The sequence below is a fragment of the Saimiri boliviensis genome, chromosome 1 (assembly GCF_048565385.1).
Source record: "Saimiri boliviensis isolate mSaiBol1 chromosome 1, mSaiBol1.pri, whole genome shotgun sequence".
Taxonomy (NCBI): Eukaryota; Metazoa; Chordata; class Mammalia; order Primates; family Cebidae; genus Saimiri; species Saimiri boliviensis.
In genome coordinates, this window is record NC_133449.1 from 187,388,877 (window position 1) to 187,412,766 (window position 23,890).

General features: G+C 40.3%; 1 pseudogene; it reads left to right on the plus strand.

Moving 5' to 3' along the window:
* Window positions 1-3,411: 3,411 nt before the first annotated feature.
* The window catches only part of LOC101048144 (prohibitin 1 pseudogene), a 58,613-nt pseudogene continuing 38,134 nt past the window's right edge, over window positions 3,412-23,890 (plus strand).

The window sequence follows — 23,890 nt, forward strand, 5'->3', positions numbered from 1 at the left end:
ATTGTGCCATTGCACTCCAGCATGGGTGACAGAGTAAAACTCTGTCTCAAAAAAAAAAAAAAAAAAAAAAAAGTGGCTATAAATTCAATAAAGTGAAGTGACTGCCAAAAAGAAAAAATACAGAAGATTTGCATCTCATGTGGTTATCAAAAATCACAAAAAGACAACATTCTCAAGTCAGGTATCTTGAAAATCTAAAATTTCCCATAAGGCCAGCAGTATATTTAGAGGTAGGGCTAAACAGACAAAATACAGATCTTTAAGTGTCACTATTGAGTGACACTTATCCTTCATCAAAAAAGGTGTTAAATTTATGAAATGTCAATGCCCCATTCACTTTGCTCCTTTCATGTTTACTCTGGAACTTGTGTTCACTGAGTGGGCAGTATTCTTTTAAGTTTATTTTTGCTGAAACACATAGTGTAATTAGTATAAATTAAACGCATGTATAATGTAGCTGTACTGTAATTTTAGATTTGATTAATAGAAGAATAACTTGCACAGGAAAAGTGAGGGTCCTACTCTCTTCTATGCTAGTCATTCTACATCTAGAACATCCTATTCAATCCTGTTCATCCCATTCAGCTGTATAACACAGCTATAGAGAGTTGCTGACAAATGTGTAGAGGGCAGTGTCATTAACAAGGAATTGTCCCGGTGACATAACAACTTGTTCTATTGGGAAGAGGGATGCTTAGCTTGGAAAAGGCAGCTTGGAAGCTGTCTTCAAATATTTGAAAAGCTGTCATGTTAAAAATGGATTAGATTTAAGGTGCGTCCCCCTTAAGTCAATATGATACTCCACATGTGGTCACTAGTATGGGAAGATAACCTCCCGTTATCTTGGGGACTGAAAATGTAACCAAAGATTGCAGGTGTCTTTTGGCAGATACAACACATGATTGGCTCCTGTTACACATTCAGTCAACAAAAAGTACAGTTTTTTTTTTTTCCACAAAATGTGTTTTCAAGACAGATCTACTTAACTATGTGCATGGAAAGTTAAATTTTGCTCCTCAGTGAAGAGTTTATGTTTCTCCTGATTAAATGAAGTTTTGTTAGGTTTGCTCTTCAATTTTAGTTTAATGAGGTTTATTTGTGTGTGTTGGGGGGGTGGGGGGGTGATACCAATTGTCTGTATTTGCTCTCCTCTTCAGCTTTTTGTAATTCACAAACGAGGTATAATTGTTCTATGCTTTTCATTCAATATGCTAAAGAGAAATATTGGACAAGATGGGACTGTCATCATCAATTTCCTGTTTCTTATAACAGAATACTTAAAATTGGGAAATTTATGAAGAAACAATATTTATTTCTTACGGTTATGGATGCTCACATGTGCAAAGTTAAGGGGCCACATCTGGTGAGGACCTTCTTGCTGGTGGGTATTCTCTGAAGAGTACTGAGGCAGCAGAGAACATCGCATGGTAAGGAGGCCAAGTGTGCTAACTCAGGTCTCTTTTCTCCTTCTTATAGCGCCGCCAGTTCCACTGCCATGACAACCCATGAATCCAGTAATCCATGCATGGATTCGTGTATGACCCAAATAACACTTAAAAGCCATACCTCTCAATATTGCCACCTTCAGGATTAAATTTCAACATGAGTTTTGGAGGTGACAAATATTTAATCCATGGCAAGGTCTATTAAGTGCAAAATTGTAAAGGACTTCTCTGAAAGTTCCCTCTAATTTGATGCAATTCATAAATTAATGTTATTCTCCATTTTGTTTATTAGAATAGAACAAAATTCAGATATACCATCTCTGACTTTTCCTTAAAAAACAAGTGAAAGTCTGGTTAAAAAATTAAATTAGCTTTGTTTTTTATGAATTATTCTTAGTACAATTATGTTGGCTAATTATATTTCCCAAATGTTTCTGAATTATTCAAATATCTTAAAATTGTATTTTGTTTCTAGATATTGGCGTCAAATTAATTTGATGGTTTTTAATTTCCGGAACATACTTTTATCTTTCTTTAGAAAATTGGTTCATTTTTCTATTTCTCTCTCTTCTGGCATCTCTGCATTTTCTGTGATTCTTCAAGCATCGCTAGCAAACTTTGCATGAATGCACCTTCAGGGCCTTTCAGTTACTGCAGCTGTGGTAATTTTTAATAATTAATCAAAACAACTTAATTAGTACAGTGATCACACATGGAAGTTAACTTGTAAAGTCAGTATGTAAAATGAAAATTGAGTAAAGCCAAAAGCCCTCTTGAAATCCCCTTAAATTGCTTATACAGAATATGATTTGAGTATGCAATGCTAATTATATGTTTATATATATAGTATACATAAATGATATGAATAGATATATAGAGTACATAGTATAAAATAAAGAGTTCCTATGGAAAAAAATACAGTGCGGTCACTATGAGGGCACACAGAGCTGAGACTCACGGAGGGGCAAAGACTCCAAGGCTTCGTGCTGGGCAAACTGCGGAGCTTCATGTGAACTCAGCGAATGAATGTGGGCGAGTTTGCCCACTGTTAATTTCTCTGACCCAGAGTTTATATAGCTGTGCTCCCGTGAATAAATTGCTCCTTAATGCAATTTCAGTGTAACGTGTCCTCCATTTTGGGCTTTATTTCTCCCTCAGACGCGCCTTATTCTGGTTTGGTGGAGTCGCATACACAGTAAGTCTCAAAGAGTAGAAAATGCGAATATTTGATTCTTAAGCCCATAAAGAATCCTGCCTGCCATGTGTGGGAGATTTTATTTTCCATTGCATTTTTTCCCCCTTGAATCTGTGGAGAATTATTTCACAAAGACTTCGAATTCTGGTATCAGGCTGGTCTCTTCCTTGACATCATCTAACCTGTTATTCACACTCCAAATCCTTTCTATTAAAAAAGCATTTCCTCTAGCTGGAAGATAACATGAAAGAAGAACCTGTATCTCCAATCTCTTAAATTTCCTGGTGGTAGGGGTAAGTGGTATGAAACAAAAATCCTGAAATTTGGTTTACAGGAAATAACCGAATGCTAGAAACTTCCAAAACCATTCAGAATGAGAGAGCCCTGTATTCTCATTTGTATTCTATCTGGGCAAAGACAAGTGACATCTTGAGAGACTACACGAATAATTCACACAAACCTTTCCTACTTCGCATCCCCCACCAGACTATTGAGAAGAGTATTTAAAACCAAACCAGACCTGAGCTGTTTGCCGTTCCCCGTTCCCTGCTCCCATGTGTTTTTGTGCACTCAATTCTCATGCGGAGATGAAACAAAGAACATGCACCGTGTGCCATGCACACTCTCCCTGAGATGCAAAACAGTATTATATAAAGCAGAACCTGAACGCTACCAGTGAACACGACACCAAGCTCCCTGTGGACTTAAGATGTTTGATCTCCACTGGCAAGTAAGATACAGCGAGATTACAGCCTGTTGTAGTCGGGGGTGATGGGCATAGGGTGGCTGTGGCAGAGGCGAGCAGGAACATGTGTGGGTAAACCACCACTTCTAAAGGGTCGGTACAGCAGGAAAGAGGTAATAGAGAAAAACCTTCTGTGGAGTATTTCATTTTTGTGGTTCTTTAACAATTTACCGAAGCAGTGGCACGTAAGGGAAGTTTCCTTCTCTTTGGGGAAACATAAATAAAATAGTGGTGTAATCAAAGGACAGAAGAAAAAAGAGACTTCAGGTATTTAATTCTTATTTACCTCCTTCTCCATTATGTATGACTCCTGGGCAGGCAGGAGGGTTGCAGAAAACAATAACTCAGCCTAACAGTGTCCGCCACAGCCTTCCAAGTTCTGAGCCTGCTGCTCTAATTTATTGCTTTCTACTTAGTGAATAGAGAATGGTTTGAAAAGGTCTTCAGAAAAAAAAAAAAAAAAGTGGTGAGGTTTCTGTTGGATTTGCTATCAGGGCTTGCTCATCTCTCTGATCAATAGTCCTCACTGTATATTATGTCTCCGCCATGGTCTCCAGAGAGTCCAGGCTTCTGCTGGGGAACTTCCAGAGGCTTCTGCCTGAGGTGAGGTCTGGAAGTCAGGAATACAGATATTTTGACTGGTTTCTCTGCAACCTTGGGGGTGTTAGGAGCATCAACACAACCTTGTGATTGTGGAGAGGCCCACTTTTGCCCACTCCCTAGCCAGGAATCCTGGCTGTAATTGTCAACTTCTTGACACCAATAACCACTCAAGCCACAGTCACTGAAGAATGAATGTCATGTGCTATTATTGTAGCAGCATTCACTGATGATGTTAAAGAAGAATATAATGTGGTAAGAGGAAAGGGTAGCCAGGTGGGTTCTGCAGAAAAGGACAGGTAATTGGAGGCAAAGATCTCCAGAAAGTAGAGATGACAAGCTCTCTGGGCAGGTTTTCAGGTCCACTCTTCTGAATTTCAGTTCTAAATTCTTCCCCCATTGGAAAATAGCCCATTAGTCCCAATGTAGTCTTTTTGAAATGCTTCAGAAACAGAATTCCTCACTAAGAAATAAGCAATGCTAAGATCGCATAACATATTTGTAACCTTTGACTGAAAAGCAATGATGACTTATTATGGAAGCAATTGCCAGAGGATCCTCCAAGACCCTTTCACCGATATTACCAATAAGTTTTCAGACCATAATTTGATAAGTATTATTAAAATAAAATACAGATTGGGCATGGTGGTTCATGCCTGTAATCCCAGCACTTTGGAAGGCTGAGGTAGGTGGATTACCTGAGGTCAGGAGTTCGAGACTGGCCTGGCCAACATGGTTCAACCCCATCTCTACTAAAACCACAAAATTAGCCAGGCATGGTTCTGCATTCCTATAATCCCAGCTATTCAGAAGGCTGAGGCAGGAGAATCACTTGAATCTCAGAGGCGGAGGTGGCAGTGAGCTGATATCACATCAGTGCACTCCAGCCTGGGAGCCAGAGTGTGACTCTGTCTCAAAAGGAAAATAAAAATCCATTATTCTGGGATTTAGTCGTATTTTCTTTTTTTTTTTTTTTTTTTTTTTTTTTTTTTTATTGCATTTTAGGTTTTGGGGTACATGTGATGAACATGCAAGATTGTTGCATAGGTACACACATGGCAGTGTGCTTTGCTGCCTTCCGTCCCCTCACCTGTATCTGTCATTTCTCCCCATGCTATCTCTTCCTACCTCCCCACCCCCCGCCCCTCCCCCATTTCCCCCCAACAGACCCCAGTGTGTAGTGCTCCCCTCCCTGTGTCCATGTGTTCTCATTGTTCAACACCCGCCTATGAGCGAGAATATACGGTGTTTGATTTTCTGCTCTTGTGTCAGTTTGCTGAGAATGATGGTTTCCAGGTTCATCCATGTCCCTATAAAGGACGTGAACTCATCGTTTTTGATGGCTGCATAATATTCCATGGTGTATATGTACCACATTTTCCCTATCCAGTCTATCATCGTTGGGCATTTGGGTTGGTTCCAGGTCTTTGCTATTGTAAACAGTGCTGCAATGAACATTCGTGTGCACGTGTCCTTGTAGTAGAATGATTTATAATCCTTTGGATATATACCCAGTAATGGGATTGCTGGGTCAAATGGGATTTCTATTTTTAGGTCCTTGAGGAATCGCCACACTGTCTTCCACAATGGTTGAATTAATTTACATTCCCACCAACAGTGTAAAAGTGTTCCTATTTCTCCACATCCTCTCCAGCATCTGTTGTTTCCCGATTTTTTAATGATCGCCATTCTAACTGGTGTGAGATGGTATCTCAATGTGGTTTTGATTTGCATTTCTCTGATGACCAGTGATGATGAGCATTTTTTCATATGTTTGTTGGCCTCCTGTATGTCTTCTTTTGTAAAGTATCTGTTCATATCCTTTGCCCATTTTTGAATGGGCTTGTTTGTTTTTTTCTTGTAGATCTGCTTTAGTTCTTTGTAAATTCTGGATATCAGCCCCTTGTCAGATGGATAGACTGCAAAAATTTTTTCCCATTCTGTTGGTTGCCGATTCACTCTACTGACTGTTTCTTTTGCCGTGCAGAAGCTGTGGAGTTTGATTAAGTCCCATTTGTCTATTTTGGCTTTTGTTGCCATTGCTTTTGGCGTTTTGGTCATGAAGTCCTTGCCTACACCTATGTCCTGAATGGTTTTGCCTAGATTTTCTTCTAAGGTTTTTATGGTATTAGGTCTGATGTTTAAGTCTTTAATCCATCTGGAGTTAATTTTGGTGTAAGGTGTCAGGAAGGGGTCCTGTTTCTGCTTTCTGCACATGGCTAGCCAGTTTTCCCAACACCATTTATTAAACAGGGAGTCCTTTCCCCATTGCTTGTTTTTGTCAGGTTTGTCGAAGATCAGATGGTTGTGGGTATGTTGTATTTCCTGTGAGGCCTCTGTTCTGTTCCATTGGTCTATATCTCTGTTTTGGTACCAGTACCATGCTGTTTTGATTACTGTAGCCTTGTAGTATAGTTTGAAGTCCGGTAGTGTGATGCCTCCCGCTTTGTTCTTTTTGCTTAGAATTGACTTGGCTATGCGGGCTCTCTTTTGGTTCCATATGAAGTTTAAGGTGTTTTTTTCCAGTTCTGTGAAGAAGGTCATTGGTAGCTTGATGGGAATAGCGTTGAATCTGTAAATTACTTTGGGCAGTATGGCCATTTTCACGATGTTGATTCTTCCTAACCATGAACATGGAATGTTTCTCCATCTGTTTGTATCCTCTCTTATTTCGTTGAGCAATGGCTTGTAGTTCTCCTTGAAGAGGTCCTTTACGTTCCTTGTTAGTTGTATTCCTAGGTACTTTATTCTCTTTGTAGCAATTGTGAATGGCAGTTCGTTCTTGATTTGGCTCTCTTGAAGTCTATTACTGGTGTATAGGAATGCTTGTGATTTTTGCACGTTGATTTTGTATCCTGAGACTTTGCTGAAGTTGTTTATCAGTTTCAGGAGATTTTGGGCTGAGATGATGGGGTCTTCCAGATATACAATCATGTCATCTGCAAATAGAGACAATTTGATTTCCTCCTTTCCAATTTGGATACCCTTTATTTCTTTTTCTTGCCTGATTGCTCTGGCTAGAACTTCCAGTACTATATTGAATAGGAGTGGTGAGAGAGGGCATCCTTGTCTAGTGCCAGATTTCAAAGGGAATGCTTCCAGTTTTTGCCCATTCAGTATGATATTGGCTGTTGGTTTGTCGTAAATAGCTTTTATTGTTTTGAGATACGTTCCGTCAATACCTAGTTTATTGAGGGTTTTTAGCATAAAGGGTTGTTGAATTTTGTCAAAAGCCTTCTCTGCATCAATCGAGATAATCATGTGGTTTTTGTCTTTGGTTCTGTTTATGTGGTGAATTACGTTTATGGACTTGCGTATGTTGAACCAGCCTTGCATCCCCGGGATGAATCCTACTTGATCATGGTGGATGAGCTTTTTGATATGCTGTTGCAATCGGTTTGCCAGTATTTTATTGAAGATTTTTGCATCTATGTTCATCATGGATATTGGCCTGAAATTTTCTTTTCTTGTTGAGTCTCTGCCGGGTTTTGGTATCAGGATGATGTTTGTCTCGTAAAATGATTTGGGAAGGATTCCCTCTTTTTGGATTGTCTGGAATAGTTTCAGAAGGAATGGTATCAGCTCCTCCTTGTATGTCTGGTAGAATTCAGCTGTGAACCCATCTGGACCTGGGCTTTTTTTGGGTGGTAGGCTCTTTATTGCTGCCTCGACTTCAGACCATGTTATTGGTCTATTCAGGGTTTCGGCTTCTTCCAGGTTTAGGCTTGGGAGGTTGCAGGTGTCCAGGAATTTATCCATTTCTTCCAGGTTTACTAGTTTATGTGCATAGAGTTGTTTGTAATAATCTCTGATGATGGTTTGGATTTCTGTGGAATCTGTGGTGATATCCCCTTTATCGTTTTTTATTGCATCAATTTGGTTATTCTCTCTTTTCTTTTTTATTAATCTGGCTAGTGGTCTGTCTATTTTGTTGATCTTTTCAAAAAACCAGCTCCTGGATTTATTGATTTTTTGAAGAGTTTTTTGTGTCTCTATTTCCTTCAGTTCTGCTCTGATCTTAGTTATTTCCTGTCTTCTGCTAGGTTTTGAGTTTTTTTGATCTTGCTCCTCTAGCTCTTTTAATTTTGATGATAGGGTGTCAATTTTCAATCTCTCCTTTCTTCTCATGTGGGCACTCATTGCTATATATTTTCCTCTAGAGACTGCTTTAAATGTGTCCCAGAGATTCTGGTATGTTGTGTCTTCGTTCTCATTGGTTTCGAAGAACATCTTTATTTCTGCCTTCATTTCATTGTTTATCCAGTCAACATTCAAGAGCAAGTTGTTCAGTTTCCATGAAGCTGTGCGGTTCTGAGTTAGTTTCTGCATTCTGAGTTCTAACTCGATTGCACTGTGGTCTGAGAGACTGTTTGTTATGATTTCTGTTCTTTTGCATTTGCTGAGGAGTGATTTATTGCCAATTATGTGGTCAATTTTAGAGTAGGTGTGATGTGGTGCTGAGAAGAATGTATATTCTGTGGATTTGGGGTGGAGAGTTCTGTAAATGTCTATTAGGTTTGCTCGTTCCAGGTCTGTGTTCAGGTCCTGGATATCCTTGTTGATTTTCTGTCTGGTTGATCTGTCTAATATTGACAATGGGGTGTTAAAGTCTCCCACTATTATTGTGTGGGAGTCTAAGTCTCTTTGTAAGTCATTAAGAACTTGCCTTATGTATCTGGGTGCTCCTGTATTGGGTGCATATATATTTAGGATCGTTAGCTCTTCTTGTTGCAGTGATCCTTTTACCATTATGTAATGTCCTTCTTTGTCTCTTTTGATCTTTGTTGCTTTAAAGTCTATTTTATCAGAGATGAGAATTGCAACTCCTGCCTTTTTTTGCTCTCCATTTGCTTGGTAGATCTTCCTCCATCCCTTTATTTTGAGCCTTTGTGTATCCTTGCCTGTAAGATGGGTTTCCTGGATACAGCACACTGATGGGTTTTGGCTTTTTATCCAATTTGCCAGTCTGTGTCTTTTTATTGGGGCATTTAGTCCATTGACATTTAGGGATAGTATTGTTATGTGTGAATTTGATGCTGTCATTTTGATGCTACCTGGCTGTTTTGTTGGTTAGTTGATGCAGATTCTTGATTGTGTTGCTGCTTTTTTACCATTTGGTGTGTTTTTGGAGTGGCTGGTACTGGTTGTTCCTTTACATGTGTAGAGCCTCTTTCAGGAGTTCTTGTAGAGCAGGTTTGGTGGTGATGAAATCTCTGAGTGCTTGCTTGTTCACAAAGGATTTTATTTTTCCTTCACTTATGAAGCTGAGTTTGGCTGGATAGGAGATTCTGGGTTGAAAGTTCTTTTCTTTAAGGATGTTGAATATTGGCCCCCAGTCTCTTCTGGCTTGTAGGGTTTCTGCTGAGAGATCTGCTGTGAGTCTAATGGGCTTCCCTTTGTGGGTAACCCGACCTTTCTCTCTGGCTGCCCTTAGAATTTTCTCTTTCATTTCAACCCTGGTGAATCTGACGATTATGTGCCTTGGGGTTGCTCTTCTTGAGGAATATCTCTGTGGTGTTCTCTGTATTTCCTGGATTTGAATATTGGTCTGCCTTGCTAGGTTGGGGAAGTTTTCCTGGATAATATCCTGAAGAGTATTTTCCAGCTTGGATTCATTCTCTTCATCACATTCAGGTACACCTATCAGACGTAGATTAGGTCTTTTCACATAGTCCCACATTTCTTGAAGATTTTGTTCATTCCTTTTTGCGCTTTTTTCTCTGTTCTTGCCTTCTCTTTTTATTTCATTGAGTTGGTCTTCGACCTCTGATATCCTTTCTTCTGCTTGGTCAATTCGGCTGTTGAAGCTTGTGCATGCTTCACGAAGTTCTCGTGTTGCGTTTTTCAACTCCATCAATTCACTTATTCTCCTCTCTATGCTGTCCATTCTCGTCAGCAGTTCGTCCAATCTTTTTTCAAGGTTCCTATTTTCTTTGCGATGGGTTAGAACATGTTCTTTTAGCTCATTGTAGTTTCTTACTACCCATCTTCTGAAGTCTGATTCTGTCATTTCATCACCCTCCTTCTCCATCCGGTCTGGTTCCCTTGCTGGTGAGGGGTTGTGATCACTTTTAGGAGGAGAGGTGTTCTGGTTTCGGGAGTTTTCATCCTTTTTACGCTGGTTTCTACCCATTTTTGTGGGTTTATCCACCTGTTGTCTGTCTCTGTCCCAGGGAGTTGGAGCTTTATGAGTTTCCGTTGCACTACTGCCTTTTTTGATTTTTTTTTTTTTCTTCTTTTTTTTTTTCAGGTCGGACCCGCCCAGCTAGCAGCACGCCTAGCCTCTGCCTGCCCGCAGGGGCTTTGCTGAGCTGCTGTGGGCTCCGCCCAGCTGCCCTGAGCTCTTCCCTGTAGTCCTTTTTATATGGGCGTAGTTAGAACTGTCTGGGCAATGGTGGCCCCGCCTCTGTTATGGCGGACTCTCTCTGTTGTGGCAGGTTGCCTCGGCAACGGCGGGTTGCCTCGGCAACGGCAGCCTGCCTCCGTAGCGGTGGAGAGTCTCAGTAATGGCGGAAGCCCCTCCCCCACGGAGCCGGACCGTCCCGGTTCAGCTGTGCTCGGTTTGAAGGGCTCAACCCAGAGGGTTTCCAATTACTGTTTTTGTTTTCGTTGTTGTTGGGGGTGGAGGGGTGGGACCAACCGAGCCTGATCACCTGGCTCCCTGACTCAGAGTCTTTTCTTTTAAGTTGAACGACCCCGCGTTCGGGTCGCCTGCTGAAAAGGCGCCGGGATCTCCCGTGCTGCGACTCACGGAGTCGGCTCGAACCGCGGCGCCGGCTCCTGGCGGATTTTTTGCCTAGGAATCTCCTGGCCTGACTCGCTATTTCAGATGAATGGACTATTCTGCCGTCTCAAGGCTCTGCTCGCCAGCTAAGAGGGCTCCCAGACCAGTGGCTTTTTTACGGAGAACGGCAGCAACAGGGAGTGGTCACAGCAGCCGCGCGGGCGGAATCAGCCCCGCGGGGGCCAAAACAGCCGCACCGGCTGGGACTGCGACGCTGGCGACCCCTCTGCCTGGGTATCTCCTGGTCTGTGGGCAATAAGAGTTCGTCTGGAAATGCGGCGTCCACTCACCCTCTGCACTTTCACTGGGAGCTGAAGTCCTGAGCTGTTCTTAGGCGGCCATCTTGAAAGTCCCCCCTTTAGTCGTATTTTCTAAATTCTCTCAATACTACTTAATGTCTTCTTACAGCAAAATACTTTATTGTTTCATAGACTCATCAGTATTCAGACTGTATTCTTGCACAAAAAGTGCCAGATTGCCACTTGCCCGAATTAATACTGTGGTAGGAATAAGTTTTAGAAAGTATATTTCAGCATTAAAAGTAAGGCATAAATATGAATCAATTTTAAAAAGCTGTAATAATGTGGAGCGCTTTGAAAAAATTTAAAAACATTAGCCAGGTGTTGTGATGTGCTCCCGCAGTGTGAGGGGACTTGGGAGATTGAGGTGAGGGGATTACTTGAGCCCAGGAGCCTTGAGGCTGCAGTGAGCCATGGTCATGCCACTGCAGCCCAGTCCGGGTGACAGAGTGAGGCCCTGATTCAGAAAAGCAAAACAGAAACAACAATAAAGTCCAAAATGCAATGCAGAGGGCTTTGAAAATCATAATACTATAATTTGTTTTAGTCACAATCAGTGATGGGGAAAAGTTATCATTAATCTTGTGGTCAAAGTTTCAGTTTTTGGCATAGCCATAGATGACCCCAAGTCATTAGAAAAACAGGTGATATAATAATATACACTCAGGATCTTTCTATGCAAAAATTAAGAAGAAATTCATATTAGTAAAATGACATAAATTTTCTGTCAATATAAAACAGAGATATTTTTCTATAATTCTTAGTTGGGAATTAGAATCTGCAAAGAGAGCCATCAATTATTATTATCTTTCAGGTGGATGGAGAGTTAGGAAGCAACTGTGTCTTCTGATTGGACAAGATAACAGTTATCTGAATATGAAGTTGGTAGATTGGCTATTACTCCCATGGGACTGGAGCAGGTGTGCTAGGATAAGGGTGAGGCAGGTGAGGCATTTCAGATGCAAAGCGTAAGTGCACGGATAGGACCGCAAAAGCATCTACCTCCATAAGTTTTATGCCTTAGGCATCTCACTTGCCTCCCCAGCTCCCAGCTCTGAAAAATAAGATTAGTTACATGAGTTAAGTGTATTGTATATGTTGAAGAATATTTGTATGTAAGAGATCTAAAAACTAAAATGAAAGCACAGCCTTGGAAATTGTAATTAATTATTTTACTTTATCCTGCACTTATGTTAATTTTGTTCTCCACCATGTACAAAAAGTGCTCAGATTACACAAATTAAATATTTACGAAATGTGAAATAGTGTCGTTCTGGGAGAGTTGATGCAGAACCAATGGTAGGAAAATGACTTTATGACATGGCTGCATAATCTTTCTTCCAAAGAGCTATTTTTGCTGGCATTTCTCTAATGACCACATATTGTGACTAGACAGCAAGTTGATTTCAAGTCACACTTTTATAGGTAGAAAGTGATTTGATTTGCTTTATAAATTCTTCCCATAATAGTACAATCAAGTTGGCTGCTTAGGAAATCAATTTCGAAGTGATCGAAAATTTCTTCCTTAATGTCATACAATGTTGGGGTATACATTGATCGGGAATCTCACCGATGCCTTTCCAATGGTCTAAGAAGAAAAAAGTAAGATATGCATTATTTAATAGTGAAGGATTAATGGAAAACCTTTGAGGAGCTTTTGAAGGTGAAAAAAGTCTTCTTGCAAATGTCTGATTTTGTAGTCACCAATTGCACCCACAGCTATATGCCAGAGCTATATTGGCACAAGTGACTTATATCCATAAATTCTCTTTCATCAGCACAATTACTGCAGTTGTCCTTGGAGTACAAAAGATGCAGGCCCACGTGTACAGATGCTCTCAGCATTTTTCTTCCCTTTTCTGTTTTTCTTTATGGGTACGCTTTGCCTTAAACCAAGGATTATCTACTTTTCTTTGGAGCAACGAAGATGCATTCTAAGATTTTTTTGTTTTTGTTTTTGTTTTTTAAATTTTAGGCTCAGCCTAATTAAAATATACACTTCTAAAGGTCCTTTCTTAAAATAAATAATAAATCAGTAATTACCAAAGTTTTAAGGTGACTGATTTGAGTATCAATTTGCTAATTTCCTTTTCATTAAATTTACAGGCAAATATTTTCTGCTTCCTGCAAAGCCACAAACAACTAACAATGGCTATCTATATTTCAGTCAACCCAAAACATATTACAAATATTGTAACCACATATAAGCAAACTGTTTCAATGTCAAAGGTTCAATACAAGGGTGAAAGCAATGTGCTGATTACAGCAATAATTCAAATTTCCAAGTATGCTTGCCATCTCTTTTCTGCAGACAGATTTCTTCCGAGTCACCGGTGGGAGCTTCCCAGGGAGATGCGGCTTTATTCCCTCATGGCAGACAGGAGGAGGATGCTGCGCGGGAGCTGATGCCACCTGGCAGCGATGGTGGCACAGACTGCTGGAGAGGCACAGATTGGAACCCAAGCCTCATCAGACGGCAGCTGTGACAGCGGCATATTTCAAAAATGTATTGCAAATTTCACACAAGGGGTCTTTAAAATAATTTGAAAGTCTCCTTGGCTTTTGCAGACTTTAAATTCAGAGAGAACAACTCTTCTTTGAAAATCAGAACAATTTTTGCCTATTTTATGTATCTGAAGGTAGATAGGAACTTACAGCCAGGTTCAAAAAATTTGCAGTTGATTATGCAGTTTTTGAATTTAATAAGCTACTATGAATAATTAACTCTCTTAAGAAGAAGAAAAGGGCATGCTGGCACTTCACAATTAAAAGAATGACAGTGAAATGATGCTACCTTTGAGGACTTTTTTTTTTTTGAGATGGAGTTTCACTCTTGTTGCCCAGGCTGGGATGCAGTGGTGCAGTCTCAGCTCACTGCAACCTCTGTCTCCCAGGTACAAGCAATTCTGCCTCAGCCTCCAAAGTAGCTGGGATTATAGGCATGCACCACCACACTCAGCTAATTTTGTATTTTTTAGTAGACATGAGGTTTCACCATGTTGGCCAGGCTGGTCTCAAACTCCCGACCTCAGGTGATCCACCTGCCTTGGCCTCTCAAAGAACTAAGATTACAGTGCTGTGCCCAGCCTGAAGACATTCTTAATTCCAGTATTCATGCTCTACTTGTCATGTTAGCAAATGAAAGGTAGTGATAATGGAAGAAGTTTATCTTTTGGGATCCCACATGCTAATTTGAGAACATCTTTCCTGCTAACTGCGGAAGAAAAGGCCTAGGTTCTATTTCCTTAGCTAGAGTCTTTCAGAGACAGTTTCTGGGTCCCGATTAAGCCACAACTAAGAAGGATCATGGGTATAGCACTTCAGGCCACAGAATCACAGATGAGAGCAGAAACGTTAAGAAGCATCCATCTCTGTCTCTCTTAGCCTTTGTGTAAATGTCTCTGAAAGAAGAACTTGAACTACAGGCTGTGAGGCTTACTAGAGATGAGAATATTCACCTGGTTGCCCTAGTGACTTTGTTCTTGGTGGGTCCAGGTTGTATGGAACCTGAAGTTTTCTACAAAATTACAAATAAGAAATCAAGTTCAGGGCTTTAAGATACTAAAGCTTGGCTGGGCGCGGTGGCTCAAGCCTGTAATCCCAGCACTTTGGGAGGTCGAGGTGGGCGGATCACAAGGTCAAGAGATTGAGACCATCTGGCCAACATGGTGAAACCCCGTCTCTACTAAAAATACAAAAATTAGCTGGGTGTGGTGGTGTGTGCCTGTAGTCCCAGCTACTTGGGAGGCTGAGGCGGAAGAATTGCTTGAACCCAGGAGCGGAGGTTGCAGTGAGCCAAGATTGTGCCACTGCACTCCGGCCTGGCACCTGGCGACAGAGTGAGACTCTGCCTCAAAAAATAAAAAAATAAAAAAATAAAAAAGATACTAAAGCGTAAGCTTCATTAGCTTCTTGGAGTCCACCTCAGGGTCTTACAAATCCATACAAGATCCATTTCTGACAGGTAGTGCAGTGCGCCAGGTTGAGTTTCCACATGAAGAGTGTGGAGGGGGTTTTGTCTGCATGAAATTCCTATGGGTTTCAGAAAGACAATATGGCTTCTTCCCCACAGAAATCTAAACCCCATGAAGTCAACTTTTAGGGATGTGTAGAGTAACTGGTAAAATATGAATGACTAGACTTTCATTTCTTTCCATACTCTCTGCACAAAATGCAGTTATGAACAGTCAGTAAAGCCAAGGAAATGGATCATTTTGAAAGGCCATTTGACCATTTTTATCAGTTATATGGCCACATGTTTTATCTCTTTCTAGGGTACTAACCAGCCACTCCAACCTGAAAGGGTGATTCTCAATTTTAGCTATAAGGCTGTGAATTGAGTTTGAAGCAGATGGTTAAATTTGACCATTACAGATGACAGTATATCTACAAATGACTTCAGTGGCCTTTGTAAGAGAGTGCCATCTCCACACAGAAACTACAGGAGCTCAGCATCACACAAGGGAGTCAGCTCTCAGTGAGTGATGATAAGTCTGTTTAGGGCACAACACACTCAAATGCCATCTTAATCCATTCAAAACCACTGTGCCTATTTTTTTTTTTTTTTTTGCTAGAGTTGACTCCTAGTTCAAAAGTGATGGAAATATTTCCCAGAATTGGTAGATATAAAGCATATTAAACTTCAGTCAGAATGGGGTCAGTACCAGGGCATTATGTATAGGAAGAAAGAGTTCTTTCTACTCACCACATTTAATCGGTTCCCTTGATTCCTCAGTGGAATTTGACAGGTCTGTGTTTTCAATTCTTTCTTCTACACTTCCTGCCCTTTTGCTTTCTCTTTGGGAGCTCTTTTACACAAATCTCTCTTCATGTTTTGCTTTTGCTTTAAAAATAACTATTCAATAAAATGTGTGTACATATTCCTTTTCTTCAGTATATATATTTAAAAGAATAAAAACCCCACAAGAATTGTATCATTGCACTGAACATTAATCACTAAGTACTATATTTTAATGTTTTACAGTAGAGATGAGCAATATCAGTTGGCCCAATTCAAAAATGGGATCAGGGCCATAAAGATGGTAAGGGAAATTAAATTGACATTTATAATTCACTGAATGCTGTCAGAAATAAATTCTGGACAATCTTGGAAGCTGGCCAATGTTGAGAACATGGCAATCTACTGATACTTACCAGTCCTAGAACAGTATAGAGAACAAAGCTATACTTCACCAAAATTCATGATTGGCCTTAAAGACTAGGAACACAAAAATAGGACAAGGTGGCTTTAAATCGGTAGAATCCCTCTTATCTCACAGAATTGTTATGAGGATTAATTGAGATTATCTGCAGGACTACTTTTATAAATGATAAATCCTTGTTTAAAATTTTAGACATTATTGCCTAAGGCTGAGACGTATTCAAAGGGTTACAGGAGAAGGTGAGGAAAAGAATTGTCCTTAAACTTGAATCCTATTGTTATACTGATGTATTAAAATAAAAGTTGAGTTGCCTGTGGACAGGATCAGTTAGAAAACTTCTGCTGTGGTGGATTTAAAAATTTTTGTTTGAGTCTTGCTCCATCACCCAGGCTGGACTGCAATGGCATATTCTTGGCTCACTGCAACCTCCACCTGGGTTCAAGTGATTCTCCCACTTCAGACTCCTCAGTAGCTGGGATTACAGGTACCTACCATCATGCCCGGCTAATTTTTGTATTTTTGCAGAGATGGGGTTTCACCATGTTGGCTATGCTGGCCTTAAACTGACCTCAGGTGATCTACCTGCCTTGGCTTCCCAAAGTGCTGGGATTACAGGCATGAGTCACTGCTCCTGGCCTTGCTGTAGTGGATTTTGATGTTGAATAAGATGCAGGGTGAATTAAGCAGTAAGGTTTACAATCTGCTTTGGTGCGGATCTCACATATGAATTTTTCATGATGAATTCCTTGATCCGAATAGACATTAAGGGCTTACGGCATGTATTATACTAGCAGAGGGCTAAGCATACAGCAGGGGCACAGATGTATTTGTTAAATGAATGAATATATATAGTCCTTCTTGTCCTACTGTTTAAGTAGGCAGTAGTTCCAGAGAAATCCAAACAATTAGAACCAAAGAAAATAATGACCTTAAAGGCAGATTTCTCCCCAATGAGAGACTGTAATACAATACTTAGCATGGTTGAGGTAAGGAACATAGAAAGGGCTTTTGAGATCCTCTATCATCCATGTACTCAATAAATACTAAACAACTGTCATATCCCAGACTCTAAGCTATATTATGGAAATACAAAGATGAATTCCTCCCTTTTGTTACCCACATGAAGTACCTGCTTTTGCTGCGACCATTGCTACCACTGTGAGGAAGGCAGTCAGAAAGGAACATGCAAGTTACTGCGGAAGCTCAGAGTAAGCAGTTGAGCCGTACCACACCCTGCTGGGGCTGAGAGCTAAAGTCTGATGCAATGGGCACTTTCAAGAAGGTGAATAGTTAAAGGTATCAGGTATGATGGAGGGTTTGACATTAGATGTGGGCCTAATTGTAAAGAGAAGACATGTTTTTGTTATACATGTATATGTACACACACACACACACACACACACACACACACACACACACAGTGCGAGAAAGGATGGGGCACAAACACAGACTGAGAGATTAACCATTTCAGATTCATTTCTGCCTTTGCATCTATGGGTAGACAGCAGAACTAGACAGTGATGCTCTACACTTTTCACACTTTGTGCAGGCAAATCCCATTAACGAATCTTACTGAGCATCTGTGAAAGAAAAAAATTTTTCCATAATGTTTGTTAAAGCATGGTAAGGAAGACTCTATTCAGGACCATCAAGATAAGTACAGGGACTCCTGCAACCAGGTCTTGAAGTGGGAGAGAGAGAGATTGGGCTCAACTCGAAATACAGAATGGGCATATGGGAATTCATAGCTCAGAAGCAATGGAAGGGTCGGTGGATGGAAGATTACTAGGAGGAAACAACAGAGGTAAGGAAGATTATGGCTAAACTGATCTTATGGGGTCCTTGTTGAAGGCAGGCCAGACCAATCAGATATTTCATGGGAAATGGTAGAGACGAGGAATCCAATCAGATATTGAGAGTGATAAGATACTGAGGGTGGGAGTGGGAGGGTTTCTTATTAAATTGACTTAGTAGAGGTTGCTAAAACTGGATTTTAGGAGGAAGTATACAGGTGGGCCTAGAAGAATATTCACAGCCTGACTAAAGTTTAGCCAAGCAAAGAATCTTTGTCACATTCTTGTCTACATCTAAATGGGCATATAAAGTCTTATATGTGGTAGGCATTTCATTGTTTATACCACACGCCTTCATTCTGTTCCATGGACTCAGTAGTCTTGAAACTGTATTGAGCAAGCTAAGAGTGTGTATGTGTGTGTGTGTGTGTGTGAGAGAGAGAGAGAGAGAGAGAGTGTAGATTGGGATTATTAATAAAATCCCAGATAGTGCATCACTGGGTCTTGAAATCAACTTAGTTGATTGAAACTAGAAATTCAAAATTGAAATAAAGTGGAAAAAATTGGAGTACAGTGCGTATTGTAAGTATAATTATTATTTTTTGGTAAAACTTCTATTTTAGTTTTATGACTCTGTGTGTGTGTGTATGTGTGTGTGAGTGTGTTTACAGTGTTTCCTCTTTTTTTTTTTTTTTAATTTTTTGTACAGTCGAGGTCTCGCTATGTTGCCCCAGCTGGAGTGCAGTAGCTATTCACAGTAGAGATCCCACTACTGATCAGCATGAGAGTTTTAGCCTGCTCTGTTTCTGACCTGGGCAGGTTCATCCCTCCTTAGGCAACCTGGTAGTCCCTCGCTCCTGGGAAGTCACCATATTGATGCCAAACTTAGCGTGGCACCCGATGATCGCCATAGTGCACTACAGCCCAGAACTCCTGGGCTCAAACAATCCTCCCACCTCAGCCTCCTGAGTAGCTGGGACTACAGGCACCTGCCACTGTGCCTAGCTACAGTGTTTCTTATGAACAATGTAAAGTACTTCTTACTGTGTCAAGGTAAAAACAAACGGAAAGCCCTTGGTGTCAATCCGCCCGGTAAAGCCTCAGAGTAGATCTGAGTCTTGGCTTTGCCTGGTGTCTGGCCTCATGGTCTGGCAATGACAATGGCAGGCCACAGTTGCTGCTGCAGGCTGTAGGCTGTGTTATGTGATAGAAAACCTGAGCTGAAATTAGTGTGACTGGGGTACGCAGACATTCTAATTGCAACCTTGAGAACCCTTGAGAATTTTGCTTCGATATTCTAGAATTTTTCAGGGAGAGTAGGGTTGCAGTCTTAGTCCATTTATACTAATATAAAAACAGAATGCCACAGGCAGTATAATTTATAATAAACAGAAATTTATTGGTTCACAGTTCTGTAGGCTGGATGTCCAGCATCAAGGTGCTGGTTTCTGGCAAGGGCCTTCTTGCTACGTCATTGCAGAAATCATCACATGGCAGAAGGGAAAAGAGAGGGTGCGAGAGAGCAAGAGGTGTTGAATGGATTATCGAAGTAACGACATTACTTCATACATGAGGGTGGAGCTCTGATGATCTAATTACCTCTTAAAGTGCCCACCTCCCAATACTGTCACAATGGCAATTAAATTTCAACATGAGTTTTGGAGAAAACAAATATTCAAACCATAGCAGTGGCCTTGGTGTTTTGAGAATTGTATTTTAATCAGAGACTGCCATGTGTGCATAGTGATGCATGGCTACTTTTGCTCAGTTTCTCCTTTGCCTTGTTGTGGTGGGACAGGTTGGTTCTGAATTCTGGCTCCCAGTTGCACTGGAAGCCCTCAGGAGTCACTCAGTGGCAAAACCCTGCAGGAACCACATTTTCCATTTGGCTCATGTTCCCTGTCCCAGTCAGTCCCAGATTATGTGTCCTTGGGTTAATGAATTGAACTGGAGTTATCCCCTGAATGGGTGAGTTGAGGTAGAGCCAAATGGAACAATGATGTACTCCCTCCGTGAATGTTCATGAGTTCAGACTCAGGCACTTGTTTATGTGCAAAGAACTAGATTTAATGGGAGAACCAAACCAAAAAATGTTCTTTATTTTCTAGCTTAGCAGTTACCACTGTGTGTTTCTTTGTTTTCTGGGCGAGCAGGGGGACAGTTCTTACTCTTATAGTTTAGGCTGGAGTGCATTGGCACAATCTCAGCTCACTGCTGTCTTGACTTCCCAGGCTCAGATGATTCTCCCACATCAGCCTCCTGAGTAGCTGGGATTACTCATGCACACCACAAGCCCGGCTGTTTTTAAAAAGATGTTTCTAGTAAAGATGGGGTTTCACCATGTTGTCCAGAGTGCACTGTGTGTTTCTATCTTTTGTTGTTGTTATTGTTAGAAGCTATAATAAATTATCATAGTAGATGTGATGGAATGGAGAGTATAAAGGAAAGAAGATAACTTAAGTTCCCCACCTCCACCCCAAATATTTTTGCCCTTAGGAAGGTAGAATTCTTTAATGTGGGCACCCACAGTACATTCCTTTCATAACTGATAATTCCAGAGACATTAAGAGGCTCTCAGAGTCTCTCATTATTATGCTTTATTGTACTATGTCATGTAAGCTCTTCAAACCTGCTTTAAAAAAATAAGGTTTGACACCACATGTTCTCACATGGGTGTTGAACAATCAGAACACATGAACACAGGGAGGGGAACATCACACACCAGGGCCTGTCAGGGAGTGGGGGACTAAGGGAGGGAGAGCAGAGGTTGGGGGAATTGGGGAGGGACAGCATTAGGAGAAATACCTAATGTAGATGATGGGGTGATGGAAGCAGCAAACTACCATGGCACGTGTATACCTATGTAACCAACCTGCATGTTCTGCACATATACCCCAGAACATCAAGCATAATCAATAAATTTAAAAAAAGAAAAGAAAAATAAGGTTTGATAGATTTAAAAGAAGAGTTCTCTCTCCTACTCAGCCCTTTTCAAGGCACCCCAATAGTGAACTGAATTATTATAGTACTCAAAATTGCTGAGCTTAGTGGGGGCAGGGTCAAATGTGAGGTCTCTGTAGAAATGATGGGAATATGAAACTCTATTAGTTAGAAATAGAATGCCTTGTGAGTGCTTCTTGTAGGGAAGTTTCCTTTTATAGCTGTGAATGTTGTTCATGTGTTTTGGTGAACTGGCTCTGGTCTTGTAACTGTCCTCTTTCAGGCTCTTCCTTCCTGAAGGCAGCACCTTGATGTTATTTGACTTTGTAATCCCAGTACAATTATTGACACTAAATAATTGTTTGGTGAATGAGTGTTCTATCAACTCTAAGAGAAAAAAATTATTTAAATTAGTCAATATATATTAAAACAAAAATTATTATAACCTAAATAAGCCTAGGTGTAATTAAAAGTTTAATAATCTCTTCATTTGAGTATCTTTACTTCGGATAAAACATAATGAATTTTACAATATTCATTTTAGTATCTGAGATAATATCTCAGTGCTTTGTTGGGATGTGATTTGTTCTCTTTTTTTAATTTGTAGATAAATTTGTAAACTAATTCAGTTTTTCAAGATGTAACAAATGATATAGAGAAAGAAAAAAAAACTACTCAAAGAAGTAAAGCTTTAACTTCTTATGTGTGTGTGTGTGTGTGTGTGTGTGTGTGTGTGTGCGTGTGTGTGTATTTGTGTGGACAGGAAAGGGTAAGAAAAAAAATTCAACAAATGGCTGAAAAGAGAGATAAATAAGGAGACAGACAATGTCTCATTTACATCAAGCTGTGAGACCAGATATTTGTTATAGAATCCTTGGAATGAGAGTACAGGTCTTGTTTATTTACATTTGTTCTCAGTTTGAAAGACAGCCCAAGAGGTAAAATAAAATGAGAGTGCTTCAAATGCCTTCTAAATTTCCCCTTAAATTGAATTTCTTGTTTTATCAGGGAACAATACTTGCACTGATGTTAGGCAGACAGCTAAAAGGTCAACAAGTTCCCTTGGTTGCCTTTTGTCAAGGGTTTTTGACTTGTCTGTGAATAAAGATCTCCCAGGAGGAAGGCAGACCTGAATTTCCTGTCATCTAGAAGACAGCAATGAATTTGAAAATGTTACAAAAAGCATAAGGGACTTCAGGCACACCTTCAGACCCACTGCGGTGCCAATCGCTGCCCATGTAAACATGTACACAGAAATGTTGTGGATTTGTTCTGTCAACTTTTGGTTGTGAAACAAATTGTTCAACAGCAGCTCACCTTGAATACCGAATGAACCTGAGAGGTTTATTTTTTGTTGTTGTTACTATCTCCTCATGCTTAATCAGAAGACACCATGCTCTCTGCTCACTCACAATGTAAGCACATACTCTGTGACGGGGAGCCAAAGCTCCAGGACTGGAGAAACTGCATTTTCCTTATCACATTTCTGTTACTTAACCCTCTGCAGATCTTCTTCATGTGTTTTCCAGTGTCTGAGATTTCTGTATGTATGTTAACAGGCAAGTCTTCACCACCAGCATCTAGACATAAATAAATAGGTCTATCTTGATAAGTGTTAGTCATTTTTTGACATAAATTGTTTTTCCCCAAAACAACCCCAACAAAAAATATTTTCCACTAAAAAAAAATTTAAAAAAAAAAATTTTTTTTTTTAAACAAAAGTTTGTTCTTTGAAAAAATGAGGGAATTTTTTGTCATTCTTTTTTCAGCTGGGAATGTATTGTCTGCCTTGAGCCCCGTTTAGGTAATGGGAAACACTCTCTGGGATAGGAGAATAGAATGGCAGTTCATTTTCCTTCAGGCCAAGCTTGTCCAATCTGTGGCCATGGGCTGCATATGGCCCAGGATGGCTTTGAGGCAGTTCAACACATATTTGTAAACTTTCCTTTATTTATTTATTTATTTATTTATGATGGAGCATCACTCTTATAGCCCAGGCTGGAGTGCAATGATGCTATCTCGGCTCCCTGCAAACTGCACCTCCAGGATCAAGCAATTTTTCTTTCTCATCCTCCCGAGTAGCTGGGATTACAGGTGCATGCCACCATGCCTGGCTAATTTTAGTAGAGATGAGGTTTCTCCATGTTGGCCAGGCTGGTCTTTAACTCCTCACCTCAAGTGATCTGCCTGCCTTAGCCTCCCAAAGTACTGGTATTACAGGCATGAGCCGCTATGCCTGGCCTGTAAACTTCTTAAAACATTGAGATTTTTTTTGTGAATTTTTTTAAAGCTCATAATCTATCATTAGTGTTAGCATATTTTATCTGTGGCCCAAGACAATGCTTCTTCCAATGTGGCCCAGGAAAACTAAAGGATTGGACACCCCTGCTTTAGGATATCAAGAAAGCACATGGTTCATTCCCTGCAATGTTTTCAGTGTAACTACAAGTGGAGTAAAGAGAATTTTAATTTCTTATTTCAAATGTCACTGAGCAAAACATATGCATTTACGTTCATTTGCCAAATATTTATTGAGTGCCTTTGTTACTAGAAAAGGGGTTTTGTCCCAGACATCAAGAGTGGGTTATTAGATCATGGACAGGAAAGAACTCAGGGTGAGTCACAAAGTATTGTAAAGTCAAAATAGTTTATTAAAAACTACTGAGTAGGGTGTCCTCAGAAAGCAAGAGGAGGAACATCCCTACCTCAAACTTAATGCTTGCTTATTACATAGAGTATTAGGGCTAAGTATAGTGTACTTTATCATAAAGGTTTGTGATCAGTTTATGGTAGGCTATTAGTATAGTTATTCTTCTGTGTAATTATTAATTTCAGCAAGAATTTATGAGTGAACTACTATCTTTAAAGCAAAACCTGCTTTTAAACTAAGAATGCCCTTTTCCATTAACTTGTTCTCTCAACCATAA